Raw genomic sequence first — 17767 nt, 5'->3', positions numbered from 1 at the left:
CGTCGCTATTTCAAGGGGACGTATGATGATGTGGTGTATCTTGGCGAGAGAGTGGCTATTCAGCATTCCTCGGAGGCCTTTGTTGTTCCCGCTCGCCCTCCTCGGCATATATTCAATAAGGCAAGGTTGAGGACTTCGGCGAGTAAGGCGCCAGAGAGCACGCCTTGGCGGACGCACGCTCGTCCGGAGTTATGCTATTAAGAGGCACTACTACCGCTTTTGGCTCCACCACCTATTTTGCCAGAGGGAGGAGAGGAGGTATTCTTTATCTTGCGCATTCGTCTCTAGTATAACCCCCAAGTAGATACTAATTACCCAGTTTATCTTGTCAGATGCGCACGCGGAGTTCGTCGCTCCACCTGTATCCATCACCTATCAGGGGATGTATGGCCCTCTTGAGGAGATGATTCCTTTAGCTCCTTCGGATCATCGCTTTATTGAGCAATCGATACCACGACGTCAGACTTGGGTGAATCATTTATTTGCCTTTTTACTTGCACATATATTTTTTATCGCTACTGACTTGCCTTTTGACAGTTCTCTCGCGAGGTGGTAACGATGATGGCGAGAGGTTTGGATGCCTTTTTTTACCAGCTGGTGAGATGGAGGGATCGAGCTTCTTGTCGTCGTGACGACACTGCAGAGGTATTTCTCTTATCCTTATCTTATGATTTGATTTACTCAATTAGCATCTGACATGGCTTACTTTTGCAGGGACAAGCTATTCTTCCTCATACCCGGATGAGACCTGAGGCTAGGAGAGAGAGGTCTGACTCGAGGCATCGTCGTACCTCTTCCAGGGGTGAGGGTGGTCGATCGAAGACGGCTCCACCTGAGAGACCGAAGGGTTCAGGCTCTTCGTCTAAGAGTGCACATGTTAGGCCGGCAGGGCAATGAGGCATGTCGTCCACTCCTTTAGGGGGTGGTGGGACGTACAAGTTTTGCTCGTCGTCGCAACAATCGCCGCACCCACGGCCTCAGTCGTTGGCTATTGAGCTCTAGAGTGAGCCAGGATGGGCTGGTCCTACACTGTCAATCCCGACTGTTGGCGATCCTGGGGCCGGTGAGGGGCATACTCTACGATCTACCTTGTTTTTTGACACTTTGGGAGTGCCTCCCCATTTGCGTCCTCCAGCACATAGATGTACTTGTGTTTATTTTATTTGACTTATAGGATTTTGCTAATTTGTATTATATGAATTTTACATTAGACCTATTGTATATACAACTTTATTATGCTTCTTTTATCTTTTCATTTTTTATTTTTTATTTTATGTGCGTGTGAGTGTGTGCAAAAAATTGTGTCGAATTTTTGCGCAAAATTCCGTCATTTTTATTATTAATGGAGGATATCCGAGTTTCTCCCCCAAAAAGAAAAAAGAAAAAAGTAAATTTTGACTAAAATAAGCCTAAAATTAATTAATCGAAAAAATGTTTGAAAGAAGTTAAAAAAAAATAAAGTCAATGCACACAAATCGAGTTGCAATCGAATAAAACATATGGTTTGCATAGCGCGAACAAGCTGTCGTTGAACCGACTTTCTGTCGCCAAACGTCGTCGTCGTCAGACACTGATTTCGTCGCCAAGCGACAAGCCTCGTTGCCAAACGCTATCCTTTTCGTCTGGCGACAGACTTTTTTTCTCCGAATCCTTTCGGAAAACAAACTATGCCAGTTTGTCCATAAATAGCCCCCAAATCTGTCAAATTTTGTATATTTCGAACAGATTAAAATAATAGTTATAACTTTAATTCTCTTTAAGCAATCATGTCTAAGAGTTTTAGTGATTTTACTCGTGAGTGGTGTCGTTCTTTGACTGCTAGGGATAGAAAAGAGCTTGAATTCTTTCATATGTGAGGTATTTATGGTATTAAGGGGGTAGATATAGATATAGATTTTATTCATACCGCCTTAGAATATTGGGATCCAGACACACATTGCTTTAGACTAGGCTATGATGAAATTAGTCCTTTACCGGAAGAATTTGGTGCCATTCTAGGCTTTCCCTCCATGGATCTTTCGGTAATTCCTAATATTAGTTAATATTATTATAAAGATTTTAAGCGCTTCTTTAATTTGAAATACATAGATTTAACAAATATTGTAGATGGTATTGTAGTTAATCTGAAAGAATTTGAACGCCACTACTTTGATAGACCATATTCTGAGTCTTTTCATGTTTATAAAAGAAAAGCTTTTCTCTTTTACATGTTTAGCCAATATCTCCTCACTAGTGGTAATATTCGTGAGGGTCAAGCAATTTTAGTGTCTATGATGGAACAAATTGAATCAGGGAGGAATCCAATAGCATTAATTATCGAAGAGACTATGCTTAGTTTGGATGAATAAAAGAAAAATCCAAAAGCACCTTTTCGAGGCTCTCCAATTTTATTACAGGTAGAAAAATAATATTTTTAATTACAGAAATTAAAAAAAAAACACATATTTTTGTATAGTAATTCTAATTATTTGCATTGAATTTTTTTTTTCAGATGTGGCTTATGGAGAGACTAGAATTAATTAGTCCTCCTGACAACATTGACAAATATACTCCAAACTGCTTTGTGAGGCGAAAGAAGCGCTTTTCCATAAGGATGGGAAGCCGGGAGTGGAGTAAAATATTTGCCTCTCGTGATTTTGCTATCAAATGGATCATCCCCTGGTGGAAAATTGAGAAGATGGTTGGTGCCAAGCAACCCTTCTGTTGTCTTCCAAGCTTATCCAATTTAACTTTTTATTACCCCTGCAGGGTAAAAAGACAGTATGGCCTTGCTCAAACCATTCCGTCTGGAGATCTTCGTCGTCCTTATGAATTCCTTGTTTCACAAGAAGTAGAAAGATTTGATGCTTATTGGAGTGCTAGAACTTTATGGGAAGTGGTTACCCAAAAGGTTCCACCTTCTTTGTCCAAGGATGTGAAGCATTAGCTACTTGATAAGCCTAAAAAGGACAAGAAGAAAGATCAAAGTAGAACCAATGTGAAGAATCGTCTGGGAGACAAGATAGCTCATGTTAAGGAACGCTTAGGTGAAAGAGTTGAGTTCAGAACACCTAAGATGCCTAAAAAGAAAGACACTATCAAAGGCAAAGAGAAAAGGAAAGCTAACTCTATAGAAAAGAAAATTTGGGTAGAGAAGAAACATTGTGTACTGGCTAAAGAAGAAACTATTTACACCAAAATTGAATGCAGATCCTCTAAAGGATGCCTACTAGCAAAATTAATGGACGATGAAGAAGACGCTGACAAGAATTGGAAGAGAGCAAAGAAGGAGAAGAAATATTAAAGCATTGCTTAACTTTCAATTTATTAGACAAATTTAATTTTTAAGTCAATTTATTTTCTTTTAAGCTTTTATTTAAATTTCATGAATAATGTAATTTTACTTTATTTTATTAATGTAATTTTCCGCTTTTTAAATTAAATCAACATTTAATTACACTCTTTATTAAAGCAATGAAAACACTTAATTATTTTTCTGAAAATATTCAAGTACGAAAGTCGAAAATTTCCGAAATACACCGAAATTTGCCAAGTTTAATGCGGAAAAATTGGTGGCAAAATTTAAGTCCGTCGCCAGACGCTGGTCTCCGTCGCCTAGCGCTATCCTTGTCGCCAAACGCTACTGCTCGTCGGCCGACACTGGCTTTGTCGCCAGGCATTGCTGTTGTCGGCCAACGCTGACTTCTGTCGTCAAGCGACAACTTTTCTGGGATGCGTTTTGTAGACACTCGTTTGTGTCTCCTCAAAACAAAACCCAGTGATAAGTAATTTAAACGTCGAATCATAATCGAATGAAGTGAAAGTGTGGAAAGTTTAGTGTTGCGGAAAGTTTTAATTTCTTTTCTCTTCTCTCTGTTTTTGAAAACCTATTTTAAGAATCAGCCAATCTAGTTTGTATGGTCCATGATATGGGTCCAATAATAGTGTAGATAAATGGGGTTTGAAAAGAGCTTTCCAACGATATATTATAAGCCCAATTCCGATAAATATTGATGAAGTTATGGCCAAATTACTGAGCTAGGCCTAGTTTGAGCCTTATATGCGGCCAAATGATCTAGGGGAGGGCCTAATATAGATTTATCATTCCTAATGCAATTAGGAATGGTTTTAGTTTTCTAGATTCTTCTATAAGGTTCTTTTCATTCTTAATTTAATTAGCATTGATAAATTGACTTTTATTGACTTTTTAGAGTTTTAATCAGAATCAAAGAACGTTTTTGAGGAAAATACGATTTTATCCTCCTATACGGCAATTTCTATCTGATTTTAAGAAAACGCGTAAATTTCTTAGTAAGTGCCAAACGCCAGCTGTAGCGCCTGACGCTACGCTTGGCGCCTGCCGCTAGCCTTAGCGTCTGGCGCTAAGGTCAGCGTTTGGCGCTAATCTGGCTTTTTGCGTCAGAACTCTGTTTTTGATGTTTTATCTTTTTGGTTGATTTTCTCTATAAATAGTCTCCTAAAAACTCCGTTTTCAATCACCAATTCTCTCTCTTTCTAAATCAACTCTCATCAAGATTTTCTTAATTATTTACTCTCTCTCTCTCTTTTTTCTAAACTAACCTTCTCTAAAATATAAAAATTCCGCATTCATTAGATTTAGAAACACCTAGCCATATTCGAAGTTGCCTTCGCCCTAGACGTGAAAGGTTTAATTTTTGAGGGTTTGGTCCCAAATCTCTCTTTCAATTATTTAATTTAATTCTTTGTTTATTGTTTTCCTTGAAGTTACTAACGTGTGTATTTTGTTATTAGAAAGAGGTACGAGGCATCCAAGTAAGTATTTTAATGGTTTTTTTTTATGTTATGATATAGAGTTCATGCTTAGGTTGTTATTATGATATTCCTAGTATCATGTCTAGGGTAACTTTAATATTAAATATGATTATTATGATGCCTTTTATGATCTTCCTAACATTTATGATTGTTAGTATCATGTTAGGGTTAAAGCTTTGATTATTATTGTTTAGTAACATGGTAGGGTTTGTTATTAATCTTGTTAGTATCATGCCTAGGATCTTGCTATTAACGTTGATATGATTATTTTAAGTATGATTATAATTGTTATAATTTATGATCATTATTTTAATTATTATTATGATTATGACGATTGTTATGATTCTTTTATTGTTATTATTTTGTTGCTTGATTTATATGTTTATTGTTATTGCTTGATCACGCCTTTTATGCATGTTTAAAGGAAATTTGTACTTGTAATCACGCTTAATAAGATATTTAATAATCTTGTTAAGGTTAATTTAATTATAATTTAAGTGATCGCCAATAATAGATTTATTTGTGCATTAATATTCAACCAACATAGATAAACAGTTTTAGGGTTAATCCTATTGATTGCATGTTATTCAGAAAGTGCACATGAATATGATCAGAATAAAGTAAAGGCCTATTATTAGGGCAGGTTCAATCTCTTTTAGGTTGGATTTGTACCTTCATCCCCGAACTACCAGCCATGGTTCAAGACCTTATGGAGTTGACGATCTCTTGGATCGTCAAGGGGTGTAACCTTCACCTCGTGAACGGTTTACAAGTTCCTAAAAAAAACTTGTTAGCGACTCTTTTGCTCTATCTTCTTTCCCTTTGGACGCCACCATGCTTTAGTGTATGATCACAGTGGGGTTTAAGCTAGGGGTTAACGCTTGAAATATTCCCTACAGTTTTTGGCGACTCCACTGGGGAGGATTTCTATTTTAATTCCTGAAATTTATTTCGGCAATAATTTAGAATGAGTAGATGAGACTCGAAACGTTCTAAGTATTTCATGTGCGTAATTTTGATTAACATTATTGTCATATGCATAAAAAAAGATATCATTGGAAAGACCATCCGTAATGAGTTAAAACATAGGCTGCTGAGGCATGTAGGAATTTTTGAGAAATATCTTTCACAACTAGGACCGAAATAACACTGCGCGAAACTAGAAAATTTTATCGAGCACAGAAAGCTGCTGAGGCATGTAGGAATTTGCGTCAGCGAACAGAATATTAGCGCCAGAATTTTAATTGTAGCGCCAGACGACAGTTCTGTCGCCAGGCGCTACAGCTAAAATCCGGCGCCAATCTTTGTTTGCTGGCGCCAAATTCTTCCAATACCGAGCCAGAAATATGCGTTCTAATTTTGACCAGTTTTTAGCACTGTTTGCTCGATCCTACTTCCTGATTGAGTTTTTCTCACTTTTCTGAAACCCATATGTGTTCTACATATGGACATAACCCTCTGGGAATTCATGCTCCATCTACCTGATTGAACGCTCTGAGCAACAAAGGGTATATCCGAGAATGTTGAATTCACCAAACCATGGAAGCGAGTTTTTCTTAACTCGCGGTGTCCCATCCACTCGCGCCAACCCTTCACGGTTAGGCTTCCGCGCGGTGCATTCGGACAATCAACCATGGACCCTCTTTGACTAACCCATATCCCGAACTTTAGAGAGCTAGAGCCATGGTTAGGTCACAAACTCATTGCATCATGTTGTGACTACTTGACTACTTGTGCATCTCTTACTTGTGCATACTTATTATGTGACTAAACTAACCGTTTGGTTTGACTTGTATTTGTAAATAAGTCTTAATAAACTAATTAATGACTAAAGGACTTTGCTTAATTAATTAGTTAATTAATTTGAGCTAATAAATATGTCTAAAATCGAGTCATAGTCCCTTTAAGTCAACCCGGATTTTTATTCCCGTATACTGCACAAGCGTCAACTTGTTTTGGTCATAGCCGGAGTTTTAGGAAGAACTATGAGTCTTATAAACTATGGATCTGAAGCCCCGAGTTTTATCTTTAATTTGGCGTTGGTTTCATCCCAATCAAAGTCACAGATAAAAAGTTATGACTAAAATACCACAGATTGTCCAGTTTAATGCATATACGTGAAGTCTTAACTTAGTCTTTGCTTGAGTCTAGTCACATAGTCTAGCCACATGGTCATGACACGAGTCTTAACATGTCACCTACACTCACTAGTCTTAGCACACACTTTGAGTATATATCACTATGACCATGTCTTAGGTTCATGCATGAGTCGGTTTTTTCCGTTGTTCGAGTTGCGGGTACATTCTATTCCTAATATCCACATCTCTCCATCTACTTGCTTTCTCCATATCACCACCCTCATTTTTCTACCTTCTTCTATCCATTGCATGTTGAATAAAGTTTAAGTCAAACAATTAACAATGAATATCCCCAAATTCCTTTTCCACAGTACTTGGTCAAGGAGAGAAGGGCGATTAATCAAGGATAACCTCTTTATTCAAGTCTTAATTTTTGATAAACCGATTCGTCAAAAGGGGAAGGCTAAAAAGATAATGGCAACTCAAGAGGAAGTTAATGAACTTAGGAGTCAATTGACTGACGTGACTGAGGTGTTAAAGGCTTTAACCCTCAAAATTGATGACCCTGTGAAGCAACAACAAATGAACCTCATGCAAGAAAGCTTGAGCAAGCTATCTCGTGACTATAAATTTTAGGGAATTAGTTTACAAGGGGTCTTGGTGGATAAAGAACTTCTTCCGCATAAGTTTAATGCCAACGACATCCCGAAATTCAAGGCAACTGACACCCCTTATTTTCATCTAAGAGCTTTTGAACAATAATGAGTGTTAAGGGTATTGATAAGAAAGTGTTTCCCTCTATATTTTCTATATCTCTTGAAACCGTTTGCCAACAATGGTTCTTCTCCCTTGACAAGGAGAAAACCTCTACCTGGGAATCGATAGTAAACGCTTTCATTGATAGGTACAAGTGCAATATTCAAGTTGAAACCGATTATAGACAACTTGAGATGCTAAGACAAAAAGAGAATGAAGGCTTTACTTCTTTCTTCAATAAGTGGAGGGAAACTTCCGCTAAGATGATTAAGGTGCCCACTGAAAAAGAATCTATGAGGATGTTTATTAAGAATCTGCAAGAGAAGTATTCGAAGCACTTAAAATATCAATACAACTTGAATACTTTCAAAGCCGTCTATGACATAGGTATCGAGATCGAAGATGACCTCGCAAAACAAAAAGCTAATAACAATAGTAACCACAGTGGCTGGAAAGAAAAGAAGAACGACAATCCTTCTTCTTCCGAAAACACCCACTCTAGTAATAATGTTAGTACCTTTGACCATAATGGTGTCTGAGCCATGGACAATCAAGGAGCTAAAAGGAAACCCAGGAGAGAGTTCGCACCAATTGGAATGACCTACGATGCTGCTTTCGATCGTCTCTATGAGCGAGGATTAATCAAACCTATTGGCCCTACCGAGGATCCAACGCCAGAAAATCGATCTTCGAGATGGAATCCCAACTCTTATTGCAAGTACCATCGAGGACGCGATCATACCACTGATGAATGCTACAGGTTTCAAAATCTCATTCAAGATCTCATAGAAGAAAACAAGATCCCAATGCCTCTAGCTAGCAAGAAGACTGGGTGATGATGAAGCAAACAACACAAGACAAGAGGCGAGCTTCAACGACAAGATTTCATGACCTCCTTTTCCTTTTCTTTTTCTTTTTTTTCCCTCCCCCAATAAGTCTAGCATAGGCACCTTTCTTTTCCCTTGAATTTAATTTTGTAGATTCTTTCTTTTTCCCCTTTTAATAAAATGAGCATTTATTTCCTTGCATATGATCATTGCATTGCATTGCAAAAAAAAAAATAAATAAATAAATAAAAATCATTGTCAAACGAAGCACGAGGTATACCAATGATTTGAGGCACCCCCTTGTAGCCACATCATATCACCTTTCACCCTTCAATTATACATCATTTTTTGGTAAACCACTTTGAGCCTCGTCTAACGATAGACCCTTCATTTTTTCAACCCATATCTACCTAACTTTGGGATGGGATGGTGTGCAACTTATGCAATTTTCAATTTCATAAAAAGCTTGAGTGACTTATAAAGATTAAAATAGTAAAAAAATAAGCAAATGAATAAATAAATAAAAGTGTACAAAAGGGCAAGTGTTCCAATGTCATTGACATGAACATGTCTTTGATATGAACACGCCTCATATTGCGTCTCTTATCGAGTGCTCGGTACCGTGGCTGAGAAACATGAATACCAAGTGAGTGATAGACCGCATGATCGGAATTGCCCACACTTATAAAAATGAAATAAATGCTAAAGCAAAAGAGAGAGCTAAAAAAAAGAGTAGAAAACCTCAAGCATGAAAATACAAATACTCAATAGCAAGGTTGCACACCTTGGGGGCTTATCGAGGGTCTTGAGCCTTTATCCCCTTCTTCTTCAACCTTTAGCCTAACCACGTTACAACCTTTAAAAAGACCTTTTTGAGGTATACACATAATTGTGCGAGGTTCGACTAGAGCTACGTTCGGCCTGATTCCTAACGGATACGTAGGCAACCTCACATCGAGGTGCGGCCGTAATAAACATGCATTCATATTCACATTCACACACCATGATCATATCAAGGGATCTCCTATGCTCATCCCTATTTACTTAGAGCTAGACTTGGGGGCTTGATCCTTACATCATTAGATTACCTAGCCTAAAAAGTCACCATTATTTGACTCTTTTCAATATATTTTCCCACACACTTAGCCCTTGCGGCCTAACTTTAGTGTCACTATCATACACATCACAGATACATGACCAAATATACTTTCCTTAGGAACCCTTTGTCATGAAATCTTAACACAACGCTGAAGCATGCCTTGTCATATCAACATCACTCATCAATCATAATTGTCATTGCATCACGAAGTGTGAAGTGCTTAGCCTCCGTGCCTAAGTTACCCAAATGCTTTCATCATTGAGTCAACAATTGAGATAGCCTAGGATGGGTTAATCCTTGCACCTTGAGAGATAGTATCAAACAACATTTGACTAAGCTCATTCAACATGCATCTTCAAAAAAACTTCACTTCGATTCTTTTTCGCGTCTTTCTTTTTCGGGAGAAAGTCGGTACCCTCCGCAAAAAAATGACGGAATTTTTTTGCTTTTTTGCATTTACGAGTCGCACGATCACAATACAATGCACACACGAGTCATGAGTCACACGTGTCATTTCACTTCGAGTCGAGTCAACCTCGAGTCAGTCAATTAGTGAGTCAAGTTTATACCTTGAGTCAATGAGTCAAGCAACACTAAGTCTTAGGTCAACCCTAAAGAAAGATAAGCAAAGTCCTATAGTCAAAGATTAAATGCAGGCATCCCAGCAAGCGAGGACATTCCCGGATTTTTTTCGAAAAAAACTACGAATATGATATAGGAGATTCCTCCAAGATAAGAGGAGTTACATGGATCAGTAAATTAGAGATGAAGAGCTTTAATTTACAAAATATTTGAGCGGATTTGGTTGAAAAGAAACGACCAAGTTCAAAGTTCGAAGCGAAACCGAGCAACAGCGGCAGCAAGAGCAGAATAGGGAAGACCCGACTTCAGCACCAGACGATAAGGTTGTCGTTTGGCAACAACATTTGGCGTCTTGCAACGGAGTTCAGCGCTTGACTCTGGATCCCAGCATCTGGCGACAGAGCCAATTCTTGGCGCTAGAGATATTTCACCAGCGACAGAGCTCGAAGCCTCTTAGAATGGTTATTTCGACCTCATACAGCAATTTCGGGTTCCTTGGTACGCCAGTTAGCCGCTATAAGCAAATTGACATGATTAGTAGTCGGCTCGATTACAATCATAGTAAGTGATTGACCTGAAAAAAAACCGTCTCACTTAGCTTAAGCGCCTAAAACACTGGCTCATTACAAGAACCAACGTATCGGTTTAAAAGCAAGCACTTAAACGACAATATTTCCAAATATGGATTGTCGCGCATTCTTCTTAAACGATAATTTTTCCAAAAATTGGATCGTCATCTCCAACTGACAATATTTCCAAAATATGGATTGTCGCGCATTTTCTTCAACGACAATTTTTCCAAGATTGGATTGTCATCTTTGGCAAAGTTTCCATGCGTGGATTGTCGTGCTCCTTCTCTGTTTGGCAATTTTTTTCCAAGTTCGGATTGTCATCGCTGGCAAGTTTCCGAGATTGGATTGTCATACACCCAGTTCTCTATGGCAAAATTTCCCAAAGGATTGTTGTAAGACTCTATTCATCATAAATTTCGGCAAAGGTTCCTCAACGTGGATTGTCATTCATTTCAGCAAGTGGCAAATTTTCCCGAAGTGGATTGTCAATCGACTCTTTTTTGGCAAATGCTCCAAGACAAGGATTGTCAATTTTGGCAATATTTTCCCAAAAGGATTGTCACATAGCATTGGCCAATTTCCAAGGTGGATTGCTTTCAAGAGTTATATTCCAATATGTGGATTGTCGATCGTAGCAAAGTTCTTATGACAGATTGCCACGAAGCATTGGCAACTTTTCCCAAAAACTGGATTTTGGCAAATTTTCCGAGATACAGATTGTCGCTTCATCGTGGCAACATTTCCAAGGATGGATTGTTATGAAGCATTGACAACTTTCTCTGAATTGGATTGTCATATATCACACAAGAGTTGTGTTGGCAACTATTCCCAAAGAAAAGAGGATTTTTATCACAACAAAAGCACCACAAGCAGCAAAAGCGCCGACGTACTGGCATAGCGGAAGCAAAGTTCAAGCGAACTTTTAAAGATCGACAAGCAGAGATCTTTGGTAATTTCCTTTGGAAAATTATCGTAACAAATGAGGATAGCTTCAACAGAGGATATCTTCGACAGCGTTCACTAGATTGTGAAGAATTGTAAAAAACAACTGAAGGTGATTTCAAGCGAAGTTGTCTTTGATCGTGTTCCCTAAGATGTGGAAGATGGTCACAAAGCGGAAGAGGATCGTTTCAATTGAAGCAATCTTCAATATTGGAAGCAGTTACAAGCGTAGCAGTTTTCAAGCGGAATGACATTCTCTTGGCAAGAGGTCATCAAAACAGTAAAGCGGCAGCAAATCGATTACCTTCAGAGACATGTGCTCGATGGTGCAAGATACACGTTTCTTAACTCTTTTATCTGTTTAACTAACGCTAGTTTGCAAGTATCGGCGTTAAAAGAATGATTTAGGATCGCAGAACGTTCTGAATCATTCTCCATCCCTATTAATACTTTGACTTTTGTTTTCGAAACTTGCGTTTCTCCAAACTCAGTCAAAGTGGGGGCTTCTGTAGACACTCGTTTGTGTCTCAACAAAACCAAACCCGGTGATGAGTAACTTTCAAGTCGAATCATAATCGAATGAAGTGAAAGTGTGGAAAGTTTAGTGTTGCGGAAAGTTTTAATATATTTTCTCTTCACTATGTTTTTAAAAATCTATTTTTAGAAAATAGCCAATCCAATTTGGATGGTCCATGATATGGGTCCAATAATAGTGTAGTTGGATGGGGCTTAAAAAGAGCTTTCCAACGATATATTATAAGCCCAATTCCGATGGATATTGAGGAAGTTATGGCCAAATTACTGACCTGGGCCTGGTTTGAGCCTTATATGCGGCCCAATGATCTAAGGGAGGGCCTAATATAGATTTGCCATTCCTAATGCAATCAGGAATGGTTTTAGTCTTCTAGATTCTTATAGAAGGTTCTTTTCATTCCTAATTTAATTAGCATTGATAAATTGACTTTTGTTGACTTTTTAAAGTTTTAATCAGAATCAAAGAACGTTTTTGAGGAAAATACGATTTTATCCTCTTGTACGGCAATTTCTATCTGATTTTAAGAAAACGCGTGAATTTCTTAGTCAGCGCCAAACTCCAGCTGCAGCGCCTGACGCTACGCTTGGCGCCTGGCGCTAAGGTCAGCGTTTGGCGCTAATCTGGCATTTTGCGTCAGAACTCTGTTTTTGATGTTTTATCTTTTTGGTTGATTTTCTCTATAAATAGTTTCCTAAAAACTCCGTTTTCAATCACCAATTCTCTCTCTTTCTAAACCAACTCTCATCAAGATTTTCTTTATTATTTACTCTCTTTCTCTCTCTTTTCTAAACTAGCCTTCTCTCAAATATAAAAATTCCGCATTCATTAGATTTAGAAACACCTAGCCATATTCGAAGTTGCCTTCGCCCTAGACGTGAAAGGTTTGATTTCTGAGGGTTTGGTCCCAAATCTCTCTTTCAATTATTTAATTTAATTCTTTGTTTATTATTTTCCTTGAAGTTACTAACATGTGTATTTTGTTATTAGAAAGAGGTACGAGGCATCCAAGTAAGTATTTTAATGGTTTTTTTATGTTATGATATAGAGTTCATGCTTAGGTTGTTATTATGATATTGCTAGTATCATGTCTAGGGTAACTTTAATATTAAATATGATTGTTATGATGCCTTTTATGATCTTCCTAATATTTATGATTGTTAGTATCATGTTAGGGTTAAAGCTTTGATTATTATTGTTTAGTAACATGGTAGGGTTTGTTATTAATCTTGTTAGTATCATGCCTAGGATCTTGCTATTAACGTTGATATGATTATTTTAAGTATGATTATAATTGTTATAATTTATGATGATTATTTTAATTATTATTATGATTATGACGATTGTTATGATTATTTATTGTTATTATTATGTTGCTTGATTTATATATTTATTGTTATTGCTTAATCACGCCTTTTATGCATGTTTAAAGGGAATTTGTACTTGTAATCACGCTTAATAAGATATTTAATAATCTTGTTAAGGTTAATTTAATTATAATTCAAGTGATCGCCAATAATAGATTTATTTGTGCATTAATATTCAACCAACATAGATAAACAGGTTTAGGGTTAATCCTATTGATTGCATGTTAGTCAAAAAGCGCACATGAATACGATCAGAATAAAGTAGAGGCCTATTATTAGGGCAGGTTCAATCTCTTTTAGGTTGGATTTGTACCTTCATCCCCGAACTACCAGTCATGGTTCAAGACCTTATGGAGTTGACGATCTCTTGGATCGTCAAGGGGTGTAACCTTCACCTTGTGAACGGTTTACAAGTTCCTAAAAAATACTTGTTGGCGACTCTATTGCTCTATCTTCTTTCCCTTTGGACGCCACCATGCTTTAGTGTATGATCACAGTGGGGTTCAAGCTAGGGGTTAACGCTTGAAATATTCCCTACACGTTCACAAGTTTTCGCTCTAATTTCTTTAAGTTGATTTGCTGGAATGCGAGGTTTGTAAAAATTAAAGTGGTCGCACCCTAAAAGGGTTGCCTACGTATCCTTTTATAAGGAATCAAGCCAAACGTATCTCTCTTGAGTGTCCTACTCAAGTAATTATGGGTAGTACTTCTTAAGTTGGTCAAGATTTGTCATGTTCGAGAACTCATTTTCGTCCATATCAGTTAATTTTGCAGCACATCCAGATAGGATAGTCTTGACAATATACGGCCTAGACCAATTAGGTCTAAACTTGCCTCTTAAGTTTAAAACATTTTTTCTTATTGCTTTTATAACCAAGTCTCCAACTTTTATATTCCTTGTCTTGACTTTCTTGTTGAAGTGCCTAGCCATGCGAGTTTGATAACATTGAGTATGATGTAGAGCCTCTAGTGGTTTTTCATCAAGTAGAATTAGCTCTTCATATCTCGCTCTAGTCCATTCTACTTCATCGAGTTTACTTTCTAACGCGATGCGTAGAGAAGGTATTTCTAGCTCTACAGGTTGTACGACATCCATCCCATAGACTAAGGAAAATGGCGTATTCCCTGTTGATGACCGAATTGACGTGTGATAACCCCACAGAGCAAAGTTGAGTTTGTTAGGCCAATTAATATTTGTAAGTTTTTGTCATTTTATCGATGATTGTCTTTAAATTTTTATTAGCTGCCTGAACATCACTATTTTCCTGAGATCTATACAGAGAAGAATGATGGTGTTTAATCCCATACCTTCATAACAATTCTTCACATTCTGCTTGAAAGTGATTTATATTGTCACTTATCATTTCATGTGGGACTCCATATCAACAAATGATGTTTCTTTCGATAAAGAGTGCTACATGCTTTGCAGTGAGTTTGGCATATGATTTTGCTTCAACCCATTTAGTGAAGTAATCAATTGCTACTAATATATATTCATGGCCTCTTGTTCCTAGAGGAGTTATTCTTCCAATGATGTCTATTCCCCATGTTGAGAATGGCCATGGTGATGTGTAGGTGTAGAGGAGAGATGGAGGAAAATCTTACAAGTTGGCATATATTTGGCATTTGGGGCATCTTTTGACATATTGATAACAGTCCCTATTCATGGTAGTCCAATAATATCCTTCGCGCATTATCTTTTGGACTAGCATTTTTCCATTTACGTGTGTTCTACATATCCCTTTGTGAAATATTCTCATAGCCCTTTGGGCTTCCTATCTGCCTACACAAAGAAGAGCTCGACCCTTAGGTACCCTTTTGTGTAACTCGTCATTAGTGAGCACATATTAGGAAGCCAAAAGTCTTAAGGCTCGTTTTTCTCTTTTGTCAGCATGGGGCGGATATTCTCCCTTTGTGACATAATTAAGGATGTCTTCATACAAAGGTTCTTCCTCTTGGGTTACTTCATCATCCTCCATTGCTTGAATATAAGCCGGTTTATGCCTCTTTTCTATTTTTAAGGGCATTTGCTCAATTTCCGTAGGAATCCTAACCATTGAGGCTAGTCTTGCTAAGGCATTAACAAATTGATTTTCCTCTCTAGGTAGATATGTATATTCTAGATTTTATAGTTGGTTTGTGAGAGTTTCCAAGTAGGTTTTGTAAGGGGCCAAGCTTTCACTCATTACTTTCCATCTCTTGGAAATTTGATTGATGATCAATGAAGAATCTCCGAAAATTTGAAGTTTCTTTACCACGCATGCTTCGTATTTAGCAGCGTTGTTGGTAACGTCGAAATCTATCTTTATGGAGATTAAAACATGTTATTATTTAGGTGATACCAATAGTACTCCTACACCACATCCCTTTTGGTTTGAGGCTCCGTCAAAGTAGAGAGTCCAAGTATCATCTTCTGTGACCATCAAGTCTTCGTTTGGAAAATCATTCTCACGTATAGGCGTGGAATCTTCTATTAGAAAATCCGCTAAGAAATCTTAAACCAAGGATCCTTTAATAGCCTTTTGAGACATGAACTTACATCGAATTGGGCTAGGTTAACTATCCATCTTGATATCCGCCCATTTAGTTTAGATTTCTCGAAAAGATACTTGAGTTGATTCATTCGAGATACAACAAAGATCGTATGAACGAGCATGTAATGTCTTAACTTGGTTGTGGCCCACACCAATGTGAGGCACAATTTCTCAAGTGGTGTATAACGTATTTCATACTCGAGCATCTTTTTGCTTAGATAGTAGATGGCATTCTCCTTTCCTTCTACTTCTTGTGCAAGCATAGCCCCCATTGTCTCTTTGGTGATTGTTAAGTACAACCTAAGAGGGATTCTTGGGAGTGCTGGTGCTAATACAAGAGGGTTAGCGAGATATGCTTTGATCTTCTTAAAGGATTTTTGATAATCATCGTCCTATATTACCGGTACATTCTTTTTTAGCTTCTTAAATATTGGTTCACATATTGTTGTCAATTTAGACAGCAACCGACCAATGAATCCCTGAATTTGCTTTTCGATTTTGGGTGGTGGCATTGACATGATTGCTTTGATCTTGGTTGGGTTTATCTCTATTCCTCTAGAGCTAATGACATATCCCAAGAGTTTTCCTGAGGTGACTCCAAAAACACACTTGGATGGGTTCAACCTCATAATGTATTTTCTTAACCTTTCAAAGAATTTTCTTAGAGCTACAAAATGCCCTGATCAATCCTTTGATTTCACAATCATGTCATCTACGTAGACTTCGACTTCCTTGTGCATCATGTCATGGAGTAAAGCAGTTGTTTCTCGTTGGTAAGTGGCACCCACGTTTTTCAACCCGAATGGCATCACCGTGTAGTAGTAAGTTCCCCAAGGTGTTATGAAAGTTATTTTCTCTATGTCTTCTTCTTCCATGTGGACTTGATTGTACCCTGCGTATCCATCCATGAATGAGAGAAGTGCGTGGTTCGATGTATTATCTACTAGAATATCGATGTGTGGTAAAGGGAAGTCGTCCTTTGGACTTGCCTTATTAGATCTCGATAGTCGACACAAATTCGTACCCTTCCATCCTTCTTCGGAACTGGGACTACGTTTGCAACCCATTCGGGGTATTTGGATAGCCTGATAAAATCTGCTGTTATTTGTTTTTGTACTTCTTCTTTTATTTTAAGAGCTACGTCGGGTTTCATTCGACGTAACTTTTGTTTTACAGGTTTCATTCCTAGAATTAGTGGAATTGTGTGTTGAGTTATTTCTATATTAATGTTTGGCATATCTTCATATGACCAAGCAAATGCATCGATGAATTCTTTTAATAGATTAATAAAATCGGTTCTTTCATCTTTATTAAGAGTTAGTCCGATTTTAACTTCTCCTTTAATGGTTGGATCTTTTGAGATGTCAACCGTTTCAGTATCCTCAATTATCGATGTTTTATTTTCAAGTGTTTCCATTGCTTTAATTATCTCTTTGTCACTTTCATTTTTAGTTAAGCAATGCTCATTATCTTAAGTTAAAGAATGACACGAGGAGTAAGCAGAAGAAGACATATTATTGAATTATGAAATCATTACATCAAATAAAGTGACGTCTTTTAGGACTTGATTATTGAATATCCTAGGGGAAGACACTAAAGAGCTAAAAGGGGGTGCTACGACTAAAGACTTAAAAGACTCGATAGGGGAAGACTCTGACTCGGACAATTTATCGAACATTGGTCCTTGTCCGGTTGTTTTAGAAAT

The sequence above is a fragment of the Chenopodium album genome, chromosome 5 (assembly GCF_948465745.1).
Source record: "Chenopodium album chromosome 5, dcCheAlbu1.1, whole genome shotgun sequence".
NCBI classification, from domain to species: Eukaryota; Viridiplantae; Streptophyta; class Magnoliopsida; order Caryophyllales; family Amaranthaceae; genus Chenopodium; species Chenopodium album.
This window is presented reverse-complemented; position numbering follows the sequence as displayed.